The sequence below is a fragment of the Microplitis demolitor genome, chromosome 5 (assembly GCF_026212275.2).
Source record: "Microplitis demolitor isolate Queensland-Clemson2020A chromosome 5, iyMicDemo2.1a, whole genome shotgun sequence".
In the NCBI taxonomy this organism is placed as follows: domain Eukaryota; kingdom Metazoa; phylum Arthropoda; class Insecta; order Hymenoptera; family Braconidae; genus Microplitis; species Microplitis demolitor.
The window spans coordinates 7534391-7552500 of record NC_068549.1 but is presented as its reverse complement, the minus strand read 5'-3'; the positions used below and the strand labels follow the sequence as shown (position 1 = coordinate 7552500).

The following is an 18110-nucleotide window of genomic DNA, read 5'->3' as shown; positions in this document are numbered from 1 at the left end:
AGTTGTTACACACTCCTTAGCGGATTCCGACTTCCATGGCCACCGTCCTGCTGTCTTAAGCAACCAACGCCTTTTATGGTATCCCATAAGCGTTAATTTAGGCGCCTTAACTTCACGTTTGGTTCATCCCACAGCGCCAGTTCTGCTTACCAAAAATGGCCCACTTGGCACTTTGATCCGAAATCTCATGGCTTCATAAATTCAAGAAAGCCAGAGATCTCACCCATTTAAAGTTTGAGAATAGGTTGAGATCGTTTCGATCCCAAGACCTCTAATCATTCGCTTTACCAGATGAGACTCAAAATTATAAATGCCAGCTATCCTGAGGGAAACTTCGGAGGGAACCAGCTACTAGATGGTTCGATTAGTCTTTCGCCCCTATACCCAGTTCAGACGATCGATTTGCACGTCAGAATCGCTACGGACCTCCATCAGGGTTTCCCCTGACTTCATCCTGACCAGGCATAGTTCACCATCTTTCGGGTCCCAACGTGTACGCTCTAGGTACGCCCTTTCTCAATGAGAATAGAACGTCCTGAGAATGCGGGATTACATCGTAACGTAACCCATCTTCTCTCAATTGTCTTAAGACAATCTATACTTTCATTACGCCTTTAGGTTTGGTTTATATAAATATATCCCAATGACTCGCGTACATGTTAGACTCCTTGGTCCGTGTTTCAAGACGGGTCCTGTAAGTACCCAAAGCAGTAGCATCGCTAACCGGTAAATAAGCCAGTTAAAGACATTACACAGCTAACAGCAGATTTTTCCCAGTGACGGCATTAAATCCGCACTACCAGGAGAAAATCATGCTTGCGGTAAGTTTAACGCAAATAATTGCGGCTCAATACCATATGTATACTGTCAAACAGTTTATCAGGACACCAAAGATCTTTAGTATAATAAAATACTAAAGGCTATCAGTTGAGCCATAGACAAACATCCAACAGGTTGCGACGTTCTACTAGAGGAGAAGTGCACGCCAACAAATTTAGCAAAAAATAATACAAGCAAGTATAATCTAGTGATCACGAGGATTCTATTATCACATCATAGCTTGCATTAATACTAAAAACGCTGACGATGAATCTCCCCATTCGATCTTTTGGGTTTCACAGGTTTACCCCTGAACGGTTTCACGTACTCTTGAACTCTCTCTTCAAAGTTCTTTTCAACTTTCCCTCACGGTACTTGTTCGCTATCGGTCTCGTAACAATATTTAGCCTTAGATGGAGTTTACCACCCACTTAGAGCTGCACTCTCAAGCAACCCGACTCTAAGGAGAGAATCACCTGAAACAATTTCCAGTCACTACGGGCCTGGCACCCTCTATGGGTAAATGGCCCCATTCAAGATGGACTTGGACATGATAATGTATCTCGGGTTAAATGATTCCTCCTAAACACTACATCTCCTAATGGCATAACCATAGGATTTAGTGCTGGGCTAATTCCTGTTCACTCGCCGTTACTAAGGAAATCCTTGTTAGTTTCTTTTCCTCCGCTTATTAATATGCTTAAATTCAGCGGGTAGTCTCACTTAATCTGAGGTCGTCAATTTGAATTAAAATACAAGTGAACTAAAAAGTAACAACTGTTTACGGTTTATAAAATAAATATAATTCGTAAACTCGAAAATCAGTTGCACTAAAATATTATAACAATTCACTGATTCAAGTAAAAAATAATTATTTCAAACGACATCATCATATTTTATAATCAATTATTGATGATGAACATTCATTGTATATTTTCTCGCTAGTACAATCAATGTAAGCAGTTTTTATATAATAAACGACCCTCAGCCAAGTGTGGTCCGGGAATTGGATCCGTGGACCGCAATGTGCGTTCGAAATGTCGATGTTCATGTGTCCTGCAGTTCACAAGTTGACGCGCAATTAGCTGCGTTCTTCATCGATTTACGAGCCAAGTGATCCACCGTTCAGGATAATCATCTTTTTTAAGAAAATATTGATATTTTCTATTTTATGCTTGTTGACTTAATTTTTATACATTGACAAAATGTCTTTTACATTAGAAACATATTATATCCTATTCTAATGTAAAATTGCCATCTATACATCAGATGTATATGGCAACGAAACTTTGTAAATATAATTCAGCCATGGCGTATATTCATTTAAAAACCTCATCTACACAATATATGCACAAGAAATTTAGAGTATAGACTAGTATAGGTTACCATGACTATGTGATACAAATATAATCGAACACAAAGTTTCTGAAGATACTCATAAGTATTCATTCAATTTACTTTTTATATAGCGTGTGTTAACACTTTTGAAAGTAATATTTATATGTATATATATATTACAGATACAAAATTTTGTATTGTATATTATACGTTAATGATCCTTCCGCAGGTTCACCTACGGAAACCTTGTTACGACTTTTACTTCCTCTAAATAATCAAGTTTGGTCATCTTTCCAACAACATCGGCAATGCCGAAACATTGCCGCGCATCAGTCCGAAGACCTCACTAAATCATTCAATCGGTAGTAGCGACGGGCGGTGTGTACAAAGGGCAGGGACGTAATCAACACGAGCTTATGACTCGTGCTTACTGGGAATTCCTCGTTCATGGGGAATAATTGCAAGCCCCAATCCCTAGCACGAAAGAGGTTCAGCGGGTTACCCGGGCCTTTCGGCCAGGGAAGACACGTTGATTCTTTCAGTGTAGCGCGCGTGCGGCCCAGAACATCTAAGGGCATCACAGACCTGTTATTGCTCAATCTCGTGCGGCTAGAAGCCGCCTGTCCCTCTAAGAAGATATTTATTTACGTTGGTAGTAAAAATCACTTGATCCGAAAATCAAGTAAATCTTTCAAGATACCAAAAACGCCTATTTAGCAGGCTAGAGTCTCGTTCGTTATCGGAATTAACCAGACAAATCGCTCCACCAACTAAGAACGGCCATGCACCACCACCCACCGAATCAAGAAAGAGCTATCAATCTGTCAATCCTTCCGGTGTCCGGGCCTGGTGAGGTTTCCCGTGTTGAGTCAAATTAAGCCGCAGGCTCCACTCCTGGTGGTGCCCTTCCGTCAATTCCTTTAAGTTTCAGCTTTGCAACCATACTTCCCCCGGAACCCAAAAGCTTTGGTTTCCCGGAAGCTGCCCGCTGAGTCATCGGAGGAACATCAGCGGATCGCTAGCTGGCATCGTTTATGGTTAGAACTAGGGCGGTATCTGATCGCCTTCGAACCTCTAACTTTCGTTCTTGATTAATGAAAACATTTTTGGCAAATGCTTTCGCTTCTGTTCGTCTTGCGACGATCCAAGAATTTCACCTCTAACGTCGCAATACGAATGCCCCCATCTGTCCCTATTAATCATTACCTCGGTATTCCGAAAACCAACAAAATAGAACCGAGGTCCTATTCTATTATTCCATGCACACAGTATTCAGGCAAAATAAGCCTGCTTTAAGCACTCTAATTTGTTCAAAGTAAACGTACCGGCCTACCTCGACACTCAATTAAGAGCACCGCGATAGGATTAAATTGGACCGCTAAGTTTAACCTCAGCTAAATCCACCGGTAGGACATTTCATAACATGCCAGTTAACACCGCGAGCGATGAACCAACAGTATGAAACACAGATTCAACTACGAGCTTTTTAACCGCAACAACTTTAATATACGCTATTGGAGCTGGAATTACCGCGGCTGCTGGCACCAGACTTGCCCTCCAATGGATCCTCATTAAAGGATTTAAAGTGTATTCATTCCGATTACGGGGCCTCGGATGAGTCCCGTATCGTTATTTTTCGTCACTACCTCCCCGTGCCGGGAGTGGGTAATTTGCGCGCCTGCTGCCTTCCTTGGATGTGGTAGCCGTTTCTCAGGCTCCCTCTCCGGAATCGAACCCTGATTCCCCGTTACCCGTTACAACCATGGTAGGCGCAGAACCTACCATCGACAGTTGATAAGGCAGACATTTGAAAGATTCGTCGTCGGTACTAGACCATACGATCAGCAGAAAGTTATTCAGAGTCACCAAAAGTAACGATGGACAAGCCACCGATTGGTTTTGATCTAATAAAAGCGTTCCTCCCATCTCTGGTCGGAACTCTGGTTTGCATGTATTAGCTCTAGAATTACCACAGTTATCCAAGTAAATGTGGGTACGATCTAAGGAACCATAACTGATTTAATGAGCCATTCGCGGTTTCACCTTAATACGGCATGTACTGAGACATGCATGGCTTAATCTTTGAGACAAGCATATGACTACTGGCAGGATCAACCAGGGAGCTTCGTTATATGTTTTATTTTTTAAAACATCAGAATAACTCCTCTTTCACTTTATACATACATGATAGTATTTTAAAAATCCTATCTGTTGTAAAAGTGGTGCTGTTTTTATAAGCATTTGCTTATTACAACACTTTATAATTTTTGAATCTACATTATTTATTCACAATATTGAATAATAATTTTATTTTTCAAACAACCTCTCATTTTTATAAATATTACTCTCGCTAGATATTTTATTATCAAAGCGACTTGGTTTTTTATATACACGTAAACGTGATATTTTATTCTTGCTCGGAAACAAGTAAGTCGATACTCAGTTTCATATTTGTACACTAATTTTTAGTTATACATAATATTATATAAACGCCGTAGCGATTTACCACATAAAGAGTCATTCAGTCATAGACATCAACCCGTGGTAATGTTACGTTAATAGTATACAACTTGCCGTAGTCAGTATCTGACAGCGCTTACTCGAATCGCTTCAACTGACTACTCTTTCATACTAGTACGAGCCGGCGTAAAAAATAATCTTTGTCGCGAGCTAACTACTGGCTGCGTCAGCCGCAGCGGAAATACGGTACCTCCCTGCATCTATATAACACGTTGATACTTGAAAAATGTTTAAATTTATAACACCAGCGATTTATTATTAACTTTTTCTTCTCAATATTCATATAAATATTCGTTATAAGAAACTTATTTAAAAATTGCGTAAATTAATTATTTTTTTGTTTTAATTACTTGATATCATTTTTAATTAAAAAATAAAATAATTCTCAAATACTTTTTAATATCATTTTTTTATTAATATTTATTATACTTTATGTTTTATCAATTTACGATTATTTTTAGTATATTTACTTAAAAAAAAAGTTTGATTTTGAATTTTTTCTCACTTATGATATTATATACGATAATATTCTTGAGAGTTGTTGAACTATAGTAGATCATATTGAATGTTTTTATTTCATATATATTAATATCCAAAAATGATGATTCATTTCATTTTTATTAAATTTCAAGTTAGATAGAACAACTGCTTTTTTTTCTTTTTTATAGACGCTGGAACCATTTTTTTTTTTGCAAAAAAAAAAAAAATAAAAAACTATATATCATTATTATTTAGATGAATGTATTTATACGGAAAAAATTATGCATATTTTTATTATAATAATGAATAATTATAAATATTTGTAAAAACATAATAAAAAAAGATGGTAATTTATTAAAATATATTGGAAAATTTATTTATTTATAGATGAATAAAAACGATTAATTTTTTTTTTATTTATTCATTTTTTTTTTTGCAAGGTATCATTGAAAGATATAACAACAATTGTCTTTATTTTGAATCAAATTGAAATTAATATAAGGTCACTAGAAAATACATGCAATTGCATGGATCATGACTGTAATCAATATATACATGGACAGACTTTTATATTAGCGCTAACAATACTTCATTCATAAATGTTACTCCCTTAGATGGTAATTAAATTTTTAAAAGTCGAGATGATTAATATAATAATCTAAATATCATAGTCAATGCAGTATAAAATGATAATTCTTAACATCGAGCGATCGTACAATTTACAATTGAAATTGTTGCATTTAGCATCAAAGTCGTTGAAGTTACCAATATCATGAGAAAAACTACACAATAAAGACGAACACTGAACTTTTTAAAAATGATATATATATATATATATATATATATATATATATATATATATATATGTCTGTGTGTGCAGGTATGCGTGTGTGTACGATCACTCGGTTTTAGGATTCATCATCTTGACTTTTACAGTATATTATTCAAACATTGAATTTTATCATAGTTGATTGTAAAGGTTACAATGTTATGGTAACACGACAGATAGTCAAAATCACTATAGAGGTGGTAAATTTTGTTATTCATATCGTATTTATAATAATAAAAAATAGTATTCGTTATCATTGAAATATCTTAGTCCTTTTTACAATATTTGCATGATATAAAAGAAAAAACTAAATGTATAAAAAAGAATAATTAAATCGATGATAATAAATGAAATATTTTTCACAAGATTCTTAAAAAATCTTATATTATTATATTAAAAATAAACTTCAACCGATGTACAATAGAACTAATAAATTAGGTTATGACTAATTAATTTATTTGGATCGATAAATAAATGAAATATAATAAAAAATAATGTAAACATGAAAATGATATCAGCCAGGCTAGAAATGGCATGTTTAACACCAGGTAACGGTTGCCTCATGTTAATTCAGTATATTTTAACCAACATAGTTTAGATATTTGGCTTTAGATTTATACGATTTATGAATTTAAAATGTTTTTGATTTGTATCCCTGATTAGAAAATACGATTTGAGATGATTAAAAATGATTATAAATTTAATCATTTTTAATACTCATAATCCTTACACTCAATCATCTCTAATCGTCAAGAGATTATTTATTATTTTACGATCAAAAATGATTTATGACGATTAGAAATTTGTAATCGTCATGAATCGTCTTTAATCGTAAAATAATATTAATTTCAATTGTTTTTAATACTCTTCAATTATCAATTGACGATTCATCTGTATTTCAAGCGATTAAAACCATTTTTAATCATCATGAATCGTTTGTTCTATACGGAGATAATTTATTTTTAATTTTACTATTAATCATTGTTAAATGAAAATTAAGTTTTTATAAATATTTATAATAGCTTTCATTGTAATTATTACTATATAAGCGGTGATCCTCAATACTACGTTTGAATTGTCGAGAATTCTAAGCTTGCTCTTTTATAATATTTACATATGCAGCGTATTTTTATAGTTCTCTCTTTGTAACGGTTAACTAGATTTCTAAACTGTAGCTTTTTGAATATTCATATAAATGTAATTATTCAATAATTATTAATTGACGATATCGTTCTATTGATTAAATCCCATCATTTTATGCATATCTAAAAAATTTTTTCACGCAACTCATTCTATTTGTTTAACAGAAAAATCACATTACTTACCACAACAAATGTCATTTTTTTGCGTTAACCAATATTATTTTATTGCCATAACAATTCGCTGCGTAATCCTGACTTTTGTTATGACGAAAAATTTCTTTTCTTAGTGTGTGTTTTCTGTTAGTTATTATGTACCACATGACTCTTATATCAGGCCGAATATCCATATTGAGTCGAAAGCTTATTTCAGGTCAATCAGAGTTGCTCCTATCATCTCTTCCTTAAGTAGGTGTAAGTTAACGTCTGATAGAAGTTTAAGGATTGCATATGGATGGTGGAGTGCTGATACCGATAACTGTCTTGATTATCTGCGATTACATACTATTTTATGAATTTGGCTTTGGAAAATTCTAATTCAGCCATTAATATATCTTGTTATTATTGTTATCATTAATGGTTGAGTAATTAGCTTGATCTCTGATTGCCACACTCTAAATATATAATTGGATTAGCGAGATTTTGCGTTTTGGATATTTTCGTTTTTTACCCCCACCATCTAAATTTAATACCTAAGACCTTGCGCCTGGATGGTGGGGGTAAACCACCGAAATGCCAAGTCTCGCTAATCCAACTATAATTGCCCTGATCGCCAAGTTGGTGAGAAACTTGCAGCCGCAACTGGAACCAAGTTGACCGCCAACAGTTGGTACCTCCAATAGTTGATGGACATTTTCTGAGAAAGTTGGTGGCAAAAAATGTAAATCCAAAAAGTTGACGATCACTTGCTGAGAAAGTTGGTGGCAAAAGTTGCTTGCAAAAGTTGGCAATCATAAGTTGACGGTAAATTTCTTTTCAATTTCCTCAGAAACTTGCATTCCAGTTGCGGCTCCATACTGGCACCAACTTTCTGAGAAAGTTGGCGGTAACTTGTAGCCAAAAGTTGCAAAAGCTGAAGTTGTCGATAACTTGTCGTCAAGTTGGTCGGAAACTAATGAATGACCAACTTTTTCACGATCAACTCGTGTTATCAGGGTGCTTAGCAAGTTCTGTAGTAAAGCATCTACGGCTAACTTAACGACACGTTTCTGGTAAACCTCGGCTGGATAATACTTGCATGCATATTGATGCAAATCTACTGCCGTCATCTTAATCCAATTTGACAAAAAAACTAGGCGTCAACTTAAAGTGAAACTTTCAACCAACTTAACGTCATTATCTGACAGTGACACTTGTAATCAAATTTAGAATTCAAGTTACAGACAATTTACTTTCAACTTACAGGTAACTGCTTGCTCTCCAGCACCTTCCTTTAAGTCAGCTTCAGAATACAACTGTAGCTTGAAGTTAACTTGCGGTTAGTGCGGCTATCTGGGATAATTCTAAAAGCTGAGTGTCCAATGATTGATATAATTGAAATTTATGTTATCGATTTCTATAAGACATTTTTTTCATGACCACTTTTATTTCCTGTATTAACGGGATTTGTGAAATACCCAAATAGCCAGTTGAGCTCAACCAACAGTCAAATTAAAGCATATACTTGACGTGTACGTGAAATCAAAACTTCAGGTCGCAAAAATTGACTTTGACGAAAGCTCACTAGATGATAAACAATTTGAATAAAATTTCTGAGAAAGAAGCTGGCAAAAGTAGGCATTCCATTAGTTAACGGAAAGTTGCCCTTAATTTCCTCAGAAAGTTGGTGACAGGTTGTCATCACCTTATGGAAATGCCAATTTTTGCGGCCAACTTGGCGACAAGTTGCTGCAAAAAGTTTTCGCTAGCTTGCTGCCAACTTAGCTATCAGGGCAGGGACAGTTCTTTCGAGTCTTGTGCATGAAAAAATTCCGTGTGAAACAGTTGCTGGTAAAACAGGGTATAAAATTCGATTGAATTTAAATGTTGAGATTGAATTGAGAAAGTTAGAAATGATATATATATTAGGGTGATTCAAAAAATAATAAATTATTTTGTTTTATTTCGCAAACAAGTTCAATAATTTCGTTTGTATAAAAAAAGATGCCTGTCAAAATTAGAGCTCTCAATATTATCATCAAGAGGTTCCGCATTGCACTTTTCTATTTTCCATAAGAATAACGGAAAAAATTTTTGTCTTCTGATTTTTATAAGTAGCTATCGATGTGTCATAGGAATTATTGGCAGGCATATTTTTGTAGGTAATTAAATGCTCTACAAAAAAAGTTTCTTATCATTTTTTGATAAATCAATTTGTTCAAAAGTTATTTGTGGTTGAAGTCGAATTTATATTAAATTTTGAAATCTTTTTACTTTTCCGGCAAAACTATTAGACCTATTACAAAATATCATGCGTCCTTTTTGTAAACAATTATATTTCCTAGAAGTTATTCAAACAAAGTTTTTTCAAATTCCGCATTGTTTTCTAGTTATTTTTATTTTAATGTCAAGCTCTTAAAATCGATCAGAAAACGATTTCTTTTATGAGTTTGACATTAAAATAAAAATAACTAGAAAACAATGCGGACTTCGAAAAAACTTTATTAAAATAACTTCTAGGGAATAAAATTGTCTACAAAAAAGGACCCATGATATTTTGTAATAGGTCTGATAGTTTCGCCAGAAAAGTAAAATGATCTCAAAATTTAATATAAATTCGACTTCAACCTCAAATCACTTTTGATCAAATTGATTTATCAAAAATAATAAGAAACTTTTTTTGTAGAGCATTCAATTACCTACAAAAATATGCCTGCCAATAATTCCTATGACACATCGATAGCTATATATAAAAATCAGAAGACAAAAAAAAAATATTTTTCCATGTTATTCTTATAGAAAATAGAAAAGTGCAATGGGGAACCTTTTAATGTTAATATTGAGAGCTCTTATTCTCACAGGCATCTTTTTTTATCCAAACGAAACTTTTGAACCTGTTTGCGAAAAAAAAAATCGGTCTGTCGGTTGACCCTGCGGGCCAGCCCCAAAACTTCCCGCTGTTTTCGAGCTCAAGGAAATCAAAAATATTAATGTGACTATATTTTCAAGCTCTTCGAGCTCAAAAATTTTATTGCATGCGATTGTTTTTTTATGAGTTTTTCAAACTCTAACAAGTTATGCTTTATGCTAAAGTTTAAAAGTTTAAGAATCAAAAATCATTAATGAACAAGCGGTTTTAAAGTTTTAATTTCCGATAATATATAAAATATCCCAGAAAATGATTAAAAACTGTGTTTTTTCATTTTTTTCATTGATAATATGGTTTAAACTAACGAACAAGTTTGATGGCATTATATAATGAGCAAAAGAGATCATAAAGAGGAAAAGTTTATAAGATTTTAGACAAATTTTAGTACAGTACATTTTGATTTATCTGGAAAAAATAACATAGAATGTTATTTTTTTAACTTTTCAACGCTAATATCTTTTGAACTAATTAACTAATTTTGACGTTTGAGGTGGCGATAGGCGCGTTTTATTGAATTCTACAGCTAACTAGAATTTGAAAGCGATCGATTCAGCCGTCTTGAAGATATTTGAAAAAATCCGTTTTTACCATTTCTTTCTCCAACGATATCTCTCGAACAAATTAACCAATTGAGGTGGTTAAGGCGGCATTCGACGCATTTTATTGAGTTCTAGAGCTGATTAGATTTTGAAGTCGATCGTTCAATTCGTTTTTGATAAATCAATAAAAAACTAAAAAAAAAATGTTTTTTTTTGTAATTCGCCAATATTTCCGAGTCTACTTGATCAAATGATCTGAAATTTTCAGGAAAGTTGACGGCTAACAAGCTCTTTCAATCGTCGCCTTAAACACACACACACACACACACACACACACACACACACACACACACACACACACACACACACATACACATGGTTCCGTTACAAAATATCCGAAGACAAAATAACCGTGACAAAATATCCGCGACAAAATAACAGCACGACAATATATCCGCACACAAAATAACCGTAGACAAAACATCCTTACGACAAAATAACCACACGACATAATATCCGCGAGATAACATTTACCAGAAAAATTAAATCAGTTGTCGAAGCAACCGTGACAAAATAACTGTACGGTCAAATATCAGGTGCCAGAATACGTCAAATCGATATATTTGAATAACTAATTGATAATGATTAATTTGGAATTATCAAGCGAGTTTGAACAAGTTTTATTATTAAAGTATATAACAATAATTTCAATATATAACAATATTATTAATAATCTGCAAATATAACGATCTAACGACATAGATATCTTAATTCATAAATACATTCAAATTATCGAGTATACATATGTCATGATTAAATTACATTTCAATAGTCATTTATGACTATTGTGTACGTGCAATTACAAAAATATACCCACACACAAAAAAGCTGTGAAAAATAGCGCTCTTTTTTCACGCACTCTGTGTACGTGCAATACGAAAATATACCCACTCACAAAAAAGCTGTGAAAAATGGCGCCCTTTTTTCACGAATTTGTGTGTGTGCGATTATATAAATGTACGAACACACAAAAAAGGCATGAAAAATAGCGCCATTTTTTCACAAATTTTGTGTGTGTGTATGATTAAAAAATATACCCACAAACATAAAAGTGTGACAAAAAGCACTAGAATCATGAAAAAACCGCAAATGTTAATTTATTTTAATTTAATTGATTTTTTTTTTGCATACAGAAGACTTATTTTACAGTCAAAAATGAATAGAGCCTCACTTCAAGACTATTATATTACCTTATAAATTTTTCTTAAGGATATATTGTCGTGTAGTTATTTTGTCCGGGGTATTTTGTCGCGGTTATTATGTCCGCGGATATGTAGTCGTGGCACCCACATACATACATACAGACACTCGGACATCATTCTGCAAATAGTCAGAATGGCTTCCTAGGACCTCAAAACGTCGACATCTGATGAAAACTCGATTTTCGAAAATCAGGTTGAAAACAATAACTTCCCGAAATTTTTGAAAATCATCGATTTTCTCAGCGGGAAGTTAAAATAAATTTATTATTCTTTGAATCACCCTAATATATATATATATATATATATATATATATATATATATATATATATATATATATATATATACATAATAGTTGTAGAAGGGTTGGCTAAGATGAAGTCAATATCGTAAGGCAGTTTAATATCGAGCTTTTTAAAGCCTTCAGCACTTCCGTGTTATTTAGAGTTCCACTCGCACTACAGAAACGTCCTATTATTTGAATAGTGTCCTCTTAGAGCTTTGAAATTACCCCTTTATTGTAAATTTGGAACCGACTAAATAATGTTAAAAATTCACTTACAAATTCAAAAATTATAGTATCGATCATAAAATATTATCGATTTTTACTTTATCACTATTAATAATGTAAACTTAAGTCTCAGAATACGTTTAATATAAACTTACAAGTATTAGTCAAAAATCAAAGTTTAATTACCACTTACATAACGGAAGCTAGATGTAATCACTTATTATGTATAGATGAAATGTCTGAAATTTCCATATTAATGTATCGACTCGATCATATCTCCAGGGCATTCATACAACCACGCGAAGATATATATCCAGACAAAATAGTATGTATGCGACATATCCTTAGTATTATCGCATATATGCTATTTTGCCGACATATTGTCCCGGATTCATATTTTTTCGTATGGGTACGTTTATAAAGTTTGATTGGAGTATATGTTTTATTAGAATTCGCATTCAATACCCAATTGACATCAGCGAATGTTTATAAATATGCTAATGCCATTAATTTTTAAAATAGGATTTCTAGTAATAAACTCTTTTAACAATTGACAATATCGCGTGCCAAATGACAAAAGGGCGTATTATTTTTTTTATGCCAATCGTTTTGTAAGCATGTTTTATATATGTATGACTGGCCGATTATCGTTTCGCAACGTTGGGATACTGTTAGAGAATCAGTGGTCCATTACTTTGTCAAATAAAAAAATCTGCTAATTAATTGACCGATCAAACGAGCCCGAAGGTGGGCGAAGTTTGAACGAAATTATATGAAATGTCTCGTTCTCGATGATTATAATGTAGTCATGCTTGTCATGCCTTAAATCCACAACGTTTGAAGTTTAAATTTGAAATATCTTGGCGCGCTGCCGCCATCTTACCTTTTCCTTGTGCCCTCTATACTCATATTGTTTTGTGAGCTGTCGAATTATCACTATCTTCTTTTGAAGATGATAGCGGGCTTAGATTCTTTAATTAATTTTTTTGCTCCATCGTTGTTTAAATTAACGCATAAATGAAATTACTTTCTTACCTTTCTCTTTGGGTTAAGATCTTTAGGGGGAGGGAAAAACTATCATCTTCGAACGAGACATTTCATATAATTTCGATCAAACGAGCCCGCCTTCGGCGGGCCTAGATCTCTCTAGATAAGTTGCCTAAGTGTGGAAATTGTATTCCACCTACTCTGTTAACATATGAAATAGCTGTTGTGTTATCTAGCCTGAAGAGAACTTCACAGTCCGATAAATTCCACGCAAAGCATTTTATCGCAAAGAAAGCAGCTAATAGTTCGAGGTAATTAATGTGATTCTTTTTCTCAGATCTATCCCAAAACCCACGTACTTCTTTGCCTTTACAGAAACAGCCCCAACCTGTGAGAGAGGCGTCTGAAAAGATTTCTACTGTAAACTTGTGCGTTCTTATTGGGTTAGACCCGATATTTGCATTTACTTTCCACCATTCTAAATCTTTTGTCATTGACTTATTAATCTGTATTTTTTTCTCATAATTTCTGCCTTTAAATTTTAGCGCCAGAAATTTTTGTCTCTCTAATTGTTTGCAATGTATAAAGCCATATGCAACTGCAGGACAGGCTGAGATTAAGATTTCAAGGAATTCGGCAAATTTTCTAATCTTAACTGACTTTCCTACTTTGAATTCATCTATTAAATTTCTAATCTGACTCTTTTTATGGCGGAAAGTTCAAAATGGTATTAAATATCTTTCATACTGGTATTTTAATTACATATACATCTGTTTAACATTGAGTAGCACTCATATATGAACTTTAGAATAGATTTTAAAATACTTTTATTTACAAATTTTCTTTTTATACTACTCAAAGAATATAAAAAATAGACTTTACATTATATTATATTATACATACTATACTATTCATACCCTTATCGCATTGGTTATATTATTAATAATATTAATTCCTGTATTTAAAACAATGTTAAAATTTTTTTGGACAATTTTCACATCTAACGATACAATTTGATGGAACTTCTATTGTTATATTGTCCAAAGAATTATGAAGATAATCCGAGTACGAGCACGTTTTTGTTGTCCTATATATATATAATAAACCCTTCGTCTGCGCTATAATTGAACGCAGAGTCACCGCAATATTTAAAAAAAATTAACAAATCCATTATAAAAATTATTTCTTCCATAAGGATTTCCTGTATCTCTCTGTATATTTATTTCTTTATTTCTCCTGTATATTTCCTGTATGATATTATCCTGTATATTAATACCATTCCCATATAGTGCATTAGAATCTCTTTAACTTTTACACTCCTAACTCCCTAACTTTGAATCCTCATGCCAGTTCATACAAAACAGTAGAAAAAAATGTCAGACTACTACCATGAACTCATGTCTTTTAGATTTCGGGAATTTCAAGCTCCTTGTATCCAAACTTAGAGAGATTCCACTGCATATACTAAACTAATTAAACTTTATTAAGCTAATAACTTCTCTACTTTTCATTTTTTTTTTTGATCGATTCTTCTTGCGACTAACAGCCATGTGAATTAAGAAATATTTTAAGCAGTAACTGCTTCTAATACTTTGCTTTCTTTTCTATAAATTGTTTAATTATTGTTTTCAACCTGAATGAAGACGAAAAATAATCGCACTACCACTTTATAGCTGTTAGAGAGATGTAGCACCACTGCACCACAACTTTGACATTTGATTAAATGTGTAAATATCTGCAACACCACCGCAATACAGTTGGACTAATTTTCTTTCTACAATAAAATATATAAATGATTTGAAAAATACCCATGACGAACACAAACAATATTTCATCTAAAGATTGAATTTCGAAAATTAAATAATAAATAAACGTAACTTAGAGAGGAAAGTGAAGCCATGTAAACCCTCATAATGGACCATTTCCAAAAAATTACAAAAAAAAAAAAAAAAAAAAAAAACAATTTTTTAATTTTTGGCTTTATTAGAAACAAAATGGTTCATAGGTATTTGATTATTTATCCAGACAAATTGGAACCACTTCAAAAATTGTAGTACTCACCGAAGAAGCGTAAATCAATGTTTCAAATAACTCTAAATTTTATTGAAATAGATGAGAACAAATGACTCAATACCAGGGGTGTGCGAATATTCAAATTAACAGGATTATTTGTGACGAATCTAATCGATAATTAAAAAATAAAAAAAATAAAAGAGAAATATTACCACCACAAGTGCAATAGTAAAAATAGAAGTGCGATGCAGCGTCAGAATCCAAACAAACAGCAATATTGACATATGTAATACATACATAAGGTTTCTTTAAATAATCTTGACCTGTAGACAATAAAAATACGAAACAATGAAGAATATTTCATAAAAAAAAAAAAAGTAGCCTAAAAGACCACCGAAGTTGAACAACATCGATCGCGAACAATATTTGGAAGGAAATTCCGTACGGGGTATCTGAAACGTTTCAGATATAACGCGTAAAATTATGAATGGACTTGTTCGATATTTTTTTTTCCTGAAATGAGCGTTAATTATTTTTGGCTCACTGTGTGTAAAATATTAAGCATACAAAGCAATTAAATGTTTAAAAATCGAATTCAATTGATTTTTAATTAAAAAAAATCAATAATTAAATTCATACACAAAGCACACAAAAGTGTTTCGGCAATTGTGTGGGATTACTATAGTGAAAAATAAAATAGCGTGCTGCTATATTGCAGGGGTTATGCGTCTATACTAGCGAAAAAATAAAATAGCGTGAGGCGGTGTTGTCTTACAAACTTTTTTTATAGAAGAGCATTAGTTGATAAGCAGAGTAAATATGTTTTTTGTGAATTTCTAATTGATATCCTGATAAAAAATCTTTGGATCCAACTATATATAATTCAGTCCAAGCATATCTAAACTGATCCAAACAAATCTAGAAAAATTCAAGCAGATCGTAAGATTTTGTACGATGTACTATTGTACCAATCAAAATTGATAACTCTATACTATTTATCGATTCATTAAGTAATTTTTAGAAATACTAAATGAATTATACTTTATACTGTTATAGCAATCTCGCCCAAGACTGGTGACCAGTACACTATTCTTTGAATTGCAAGTAATGTACAAGAATTAAAAAAAACTTTGAGTTAAGTTGTACTTCAAGAATTGTGCAACAATATTGAAGATATCTTGCTGAGGTGGATTGGTACAGTGACTTGAGTTAATCTTCCACTAAATCATTTATGTCAACGCATTACTTGCGCCAGATCTGCTCAAGAAGTGTCATATAAAATTATCTACTTCATTTCTATCTCTGTAACTTTATCCCCTTCATTGGCATGCGACATAAGGATCTGGGGTAGTGACAGAGATAGAAGTGAGATAAATAAATTGTGCAATATGAAATTTCTTGAACAGATCTCCCGCAAGATATGCATCAGTGTTTGCAAGTTATTTCTGGTGCAAGACTCGCTCAAAATACACGTAAATAACTGTATTAACAAATCTTGAGCAAGACTCAATGTTTTTTTGCACAATATCATGCACTGAAAAGAAAAAATATTTGTCCCAAATAAATCGATTTATTTGTGGTTTTTTAAAAATATATCTTAATGACAAATAAATATATTTGGTATAACTAAATATGACAGTTGATTCAAATAAATTTATAATTTGACTGAATTTTATCATTCATTTGTGGTAAGTAAATGATATATTTGTGGTAAAGATATTAAACTTCTGACGAATAACGGAAAATTTAGCGATATTTAACATATATTTGAAGTGTATAGCCCAACTAGCATTTATTTACAGCAATTATATCATTTATTTACCACAAATAAACCACTTATTTCACGCAATTAAATTCCTTAAATATATTATATCTTTTTCACAATTAAATGTTTATTTAGCCATATCCAAATATACAATGTTTTTGGCTCTAATAAATTTTAGTCGGTCCAAATACATCTTTTATTCAGTGTGTCAGGGTTCTACAACAATCTTGTCTTTGAATCTTGCATTATAATAGCTTGTTACAGATTAATAGGTATGTAAAGACGTAGACACCTCGAGGTCTTTTGCAAGCTACTTTCGTGAAAATAGTACAAAACCTATAAGATTGTCTTTGGGTACGTCATATTGAGCAAGTCCATGTAGTATCTGTCAAAAAATTCTTGTGATTAATGCCTTGACCAGCAACTTAAGATGGAAATTATTGTATAGGATATATTACAGATTCCAGAACTTGAGCATGTCAGGATTGCTTTTTACTTGTAACAATATCAAATTTAATACTTTTCTAAATTCTTAGAGTGGGAAATTATAATTGCAAAAAAACCAAATTTATGCGAACAAGTTTGGTAAGGATAAAAATTTTCTGTTATTAATTAATAAGGTTAAATTTGAAATTAATTTTAATAATAAAAAATTACCACGAAAAACGGAAGATAAATTAATCCGAATTTACTTCCGAGTTTTGCAGTATACTCGCGGCAATTCTAAGTAATGATAAAAATAAATTTTTCATCAACAGAAAGTAAATATACAAAATTCTATTGCAAAAACAAAATCCAAACTAACTATAATGTCAATATGATTCTGACAATCGTGCAACTGCT

At 32.6% G+C, this 18110-nt stretch overlaps 3 non-coding genes across 3 annotated transcripts in view; all 3 read right to left on the bottom strand.

Annotated features, from left to right (window-relative positions):
• LOC128667872 (large subunit ribosomal RNA) overlaps positions 1-1556 on the bottom strand; it is a 3925-nt gene extending 2369 nt beyond the window's left edge. Inside the window, exon 1 of the ribosomal RNA XR_008403789.1 lies at positions 1-1556. This exon is cut by the window's left edge and continues 2369 nt beyond it. This is a non-coding gene — a ribosomal RNA (large subunit ribosomal RNA).
• Positions 1557-1797: 241 nt separating this feature from the next.
• Positions 1798-1952, bottom strand: LOC128667887 (5.8S ribosomal RNA). Its single transcript, XR_008403801.1, has one exon. It is a non-coding gene; the product is annotated as a 5.8S ribosomal RNA (ribosomal RNA).
• Positions 1953-2369: 417 nt separating this feature from the next.
• On the bottom strand, positions 2370-4279 carry LOC128667910 (small subunit ribosomal RNA). Its single transcript, XR_008403824.1, has one exon. It is a non-coding gene; the product is annotated as a small subunit ribosomal RNA (ribosomal RNA).
• Positions 4280-18110: the final 13831 nt, after the last annotated feature.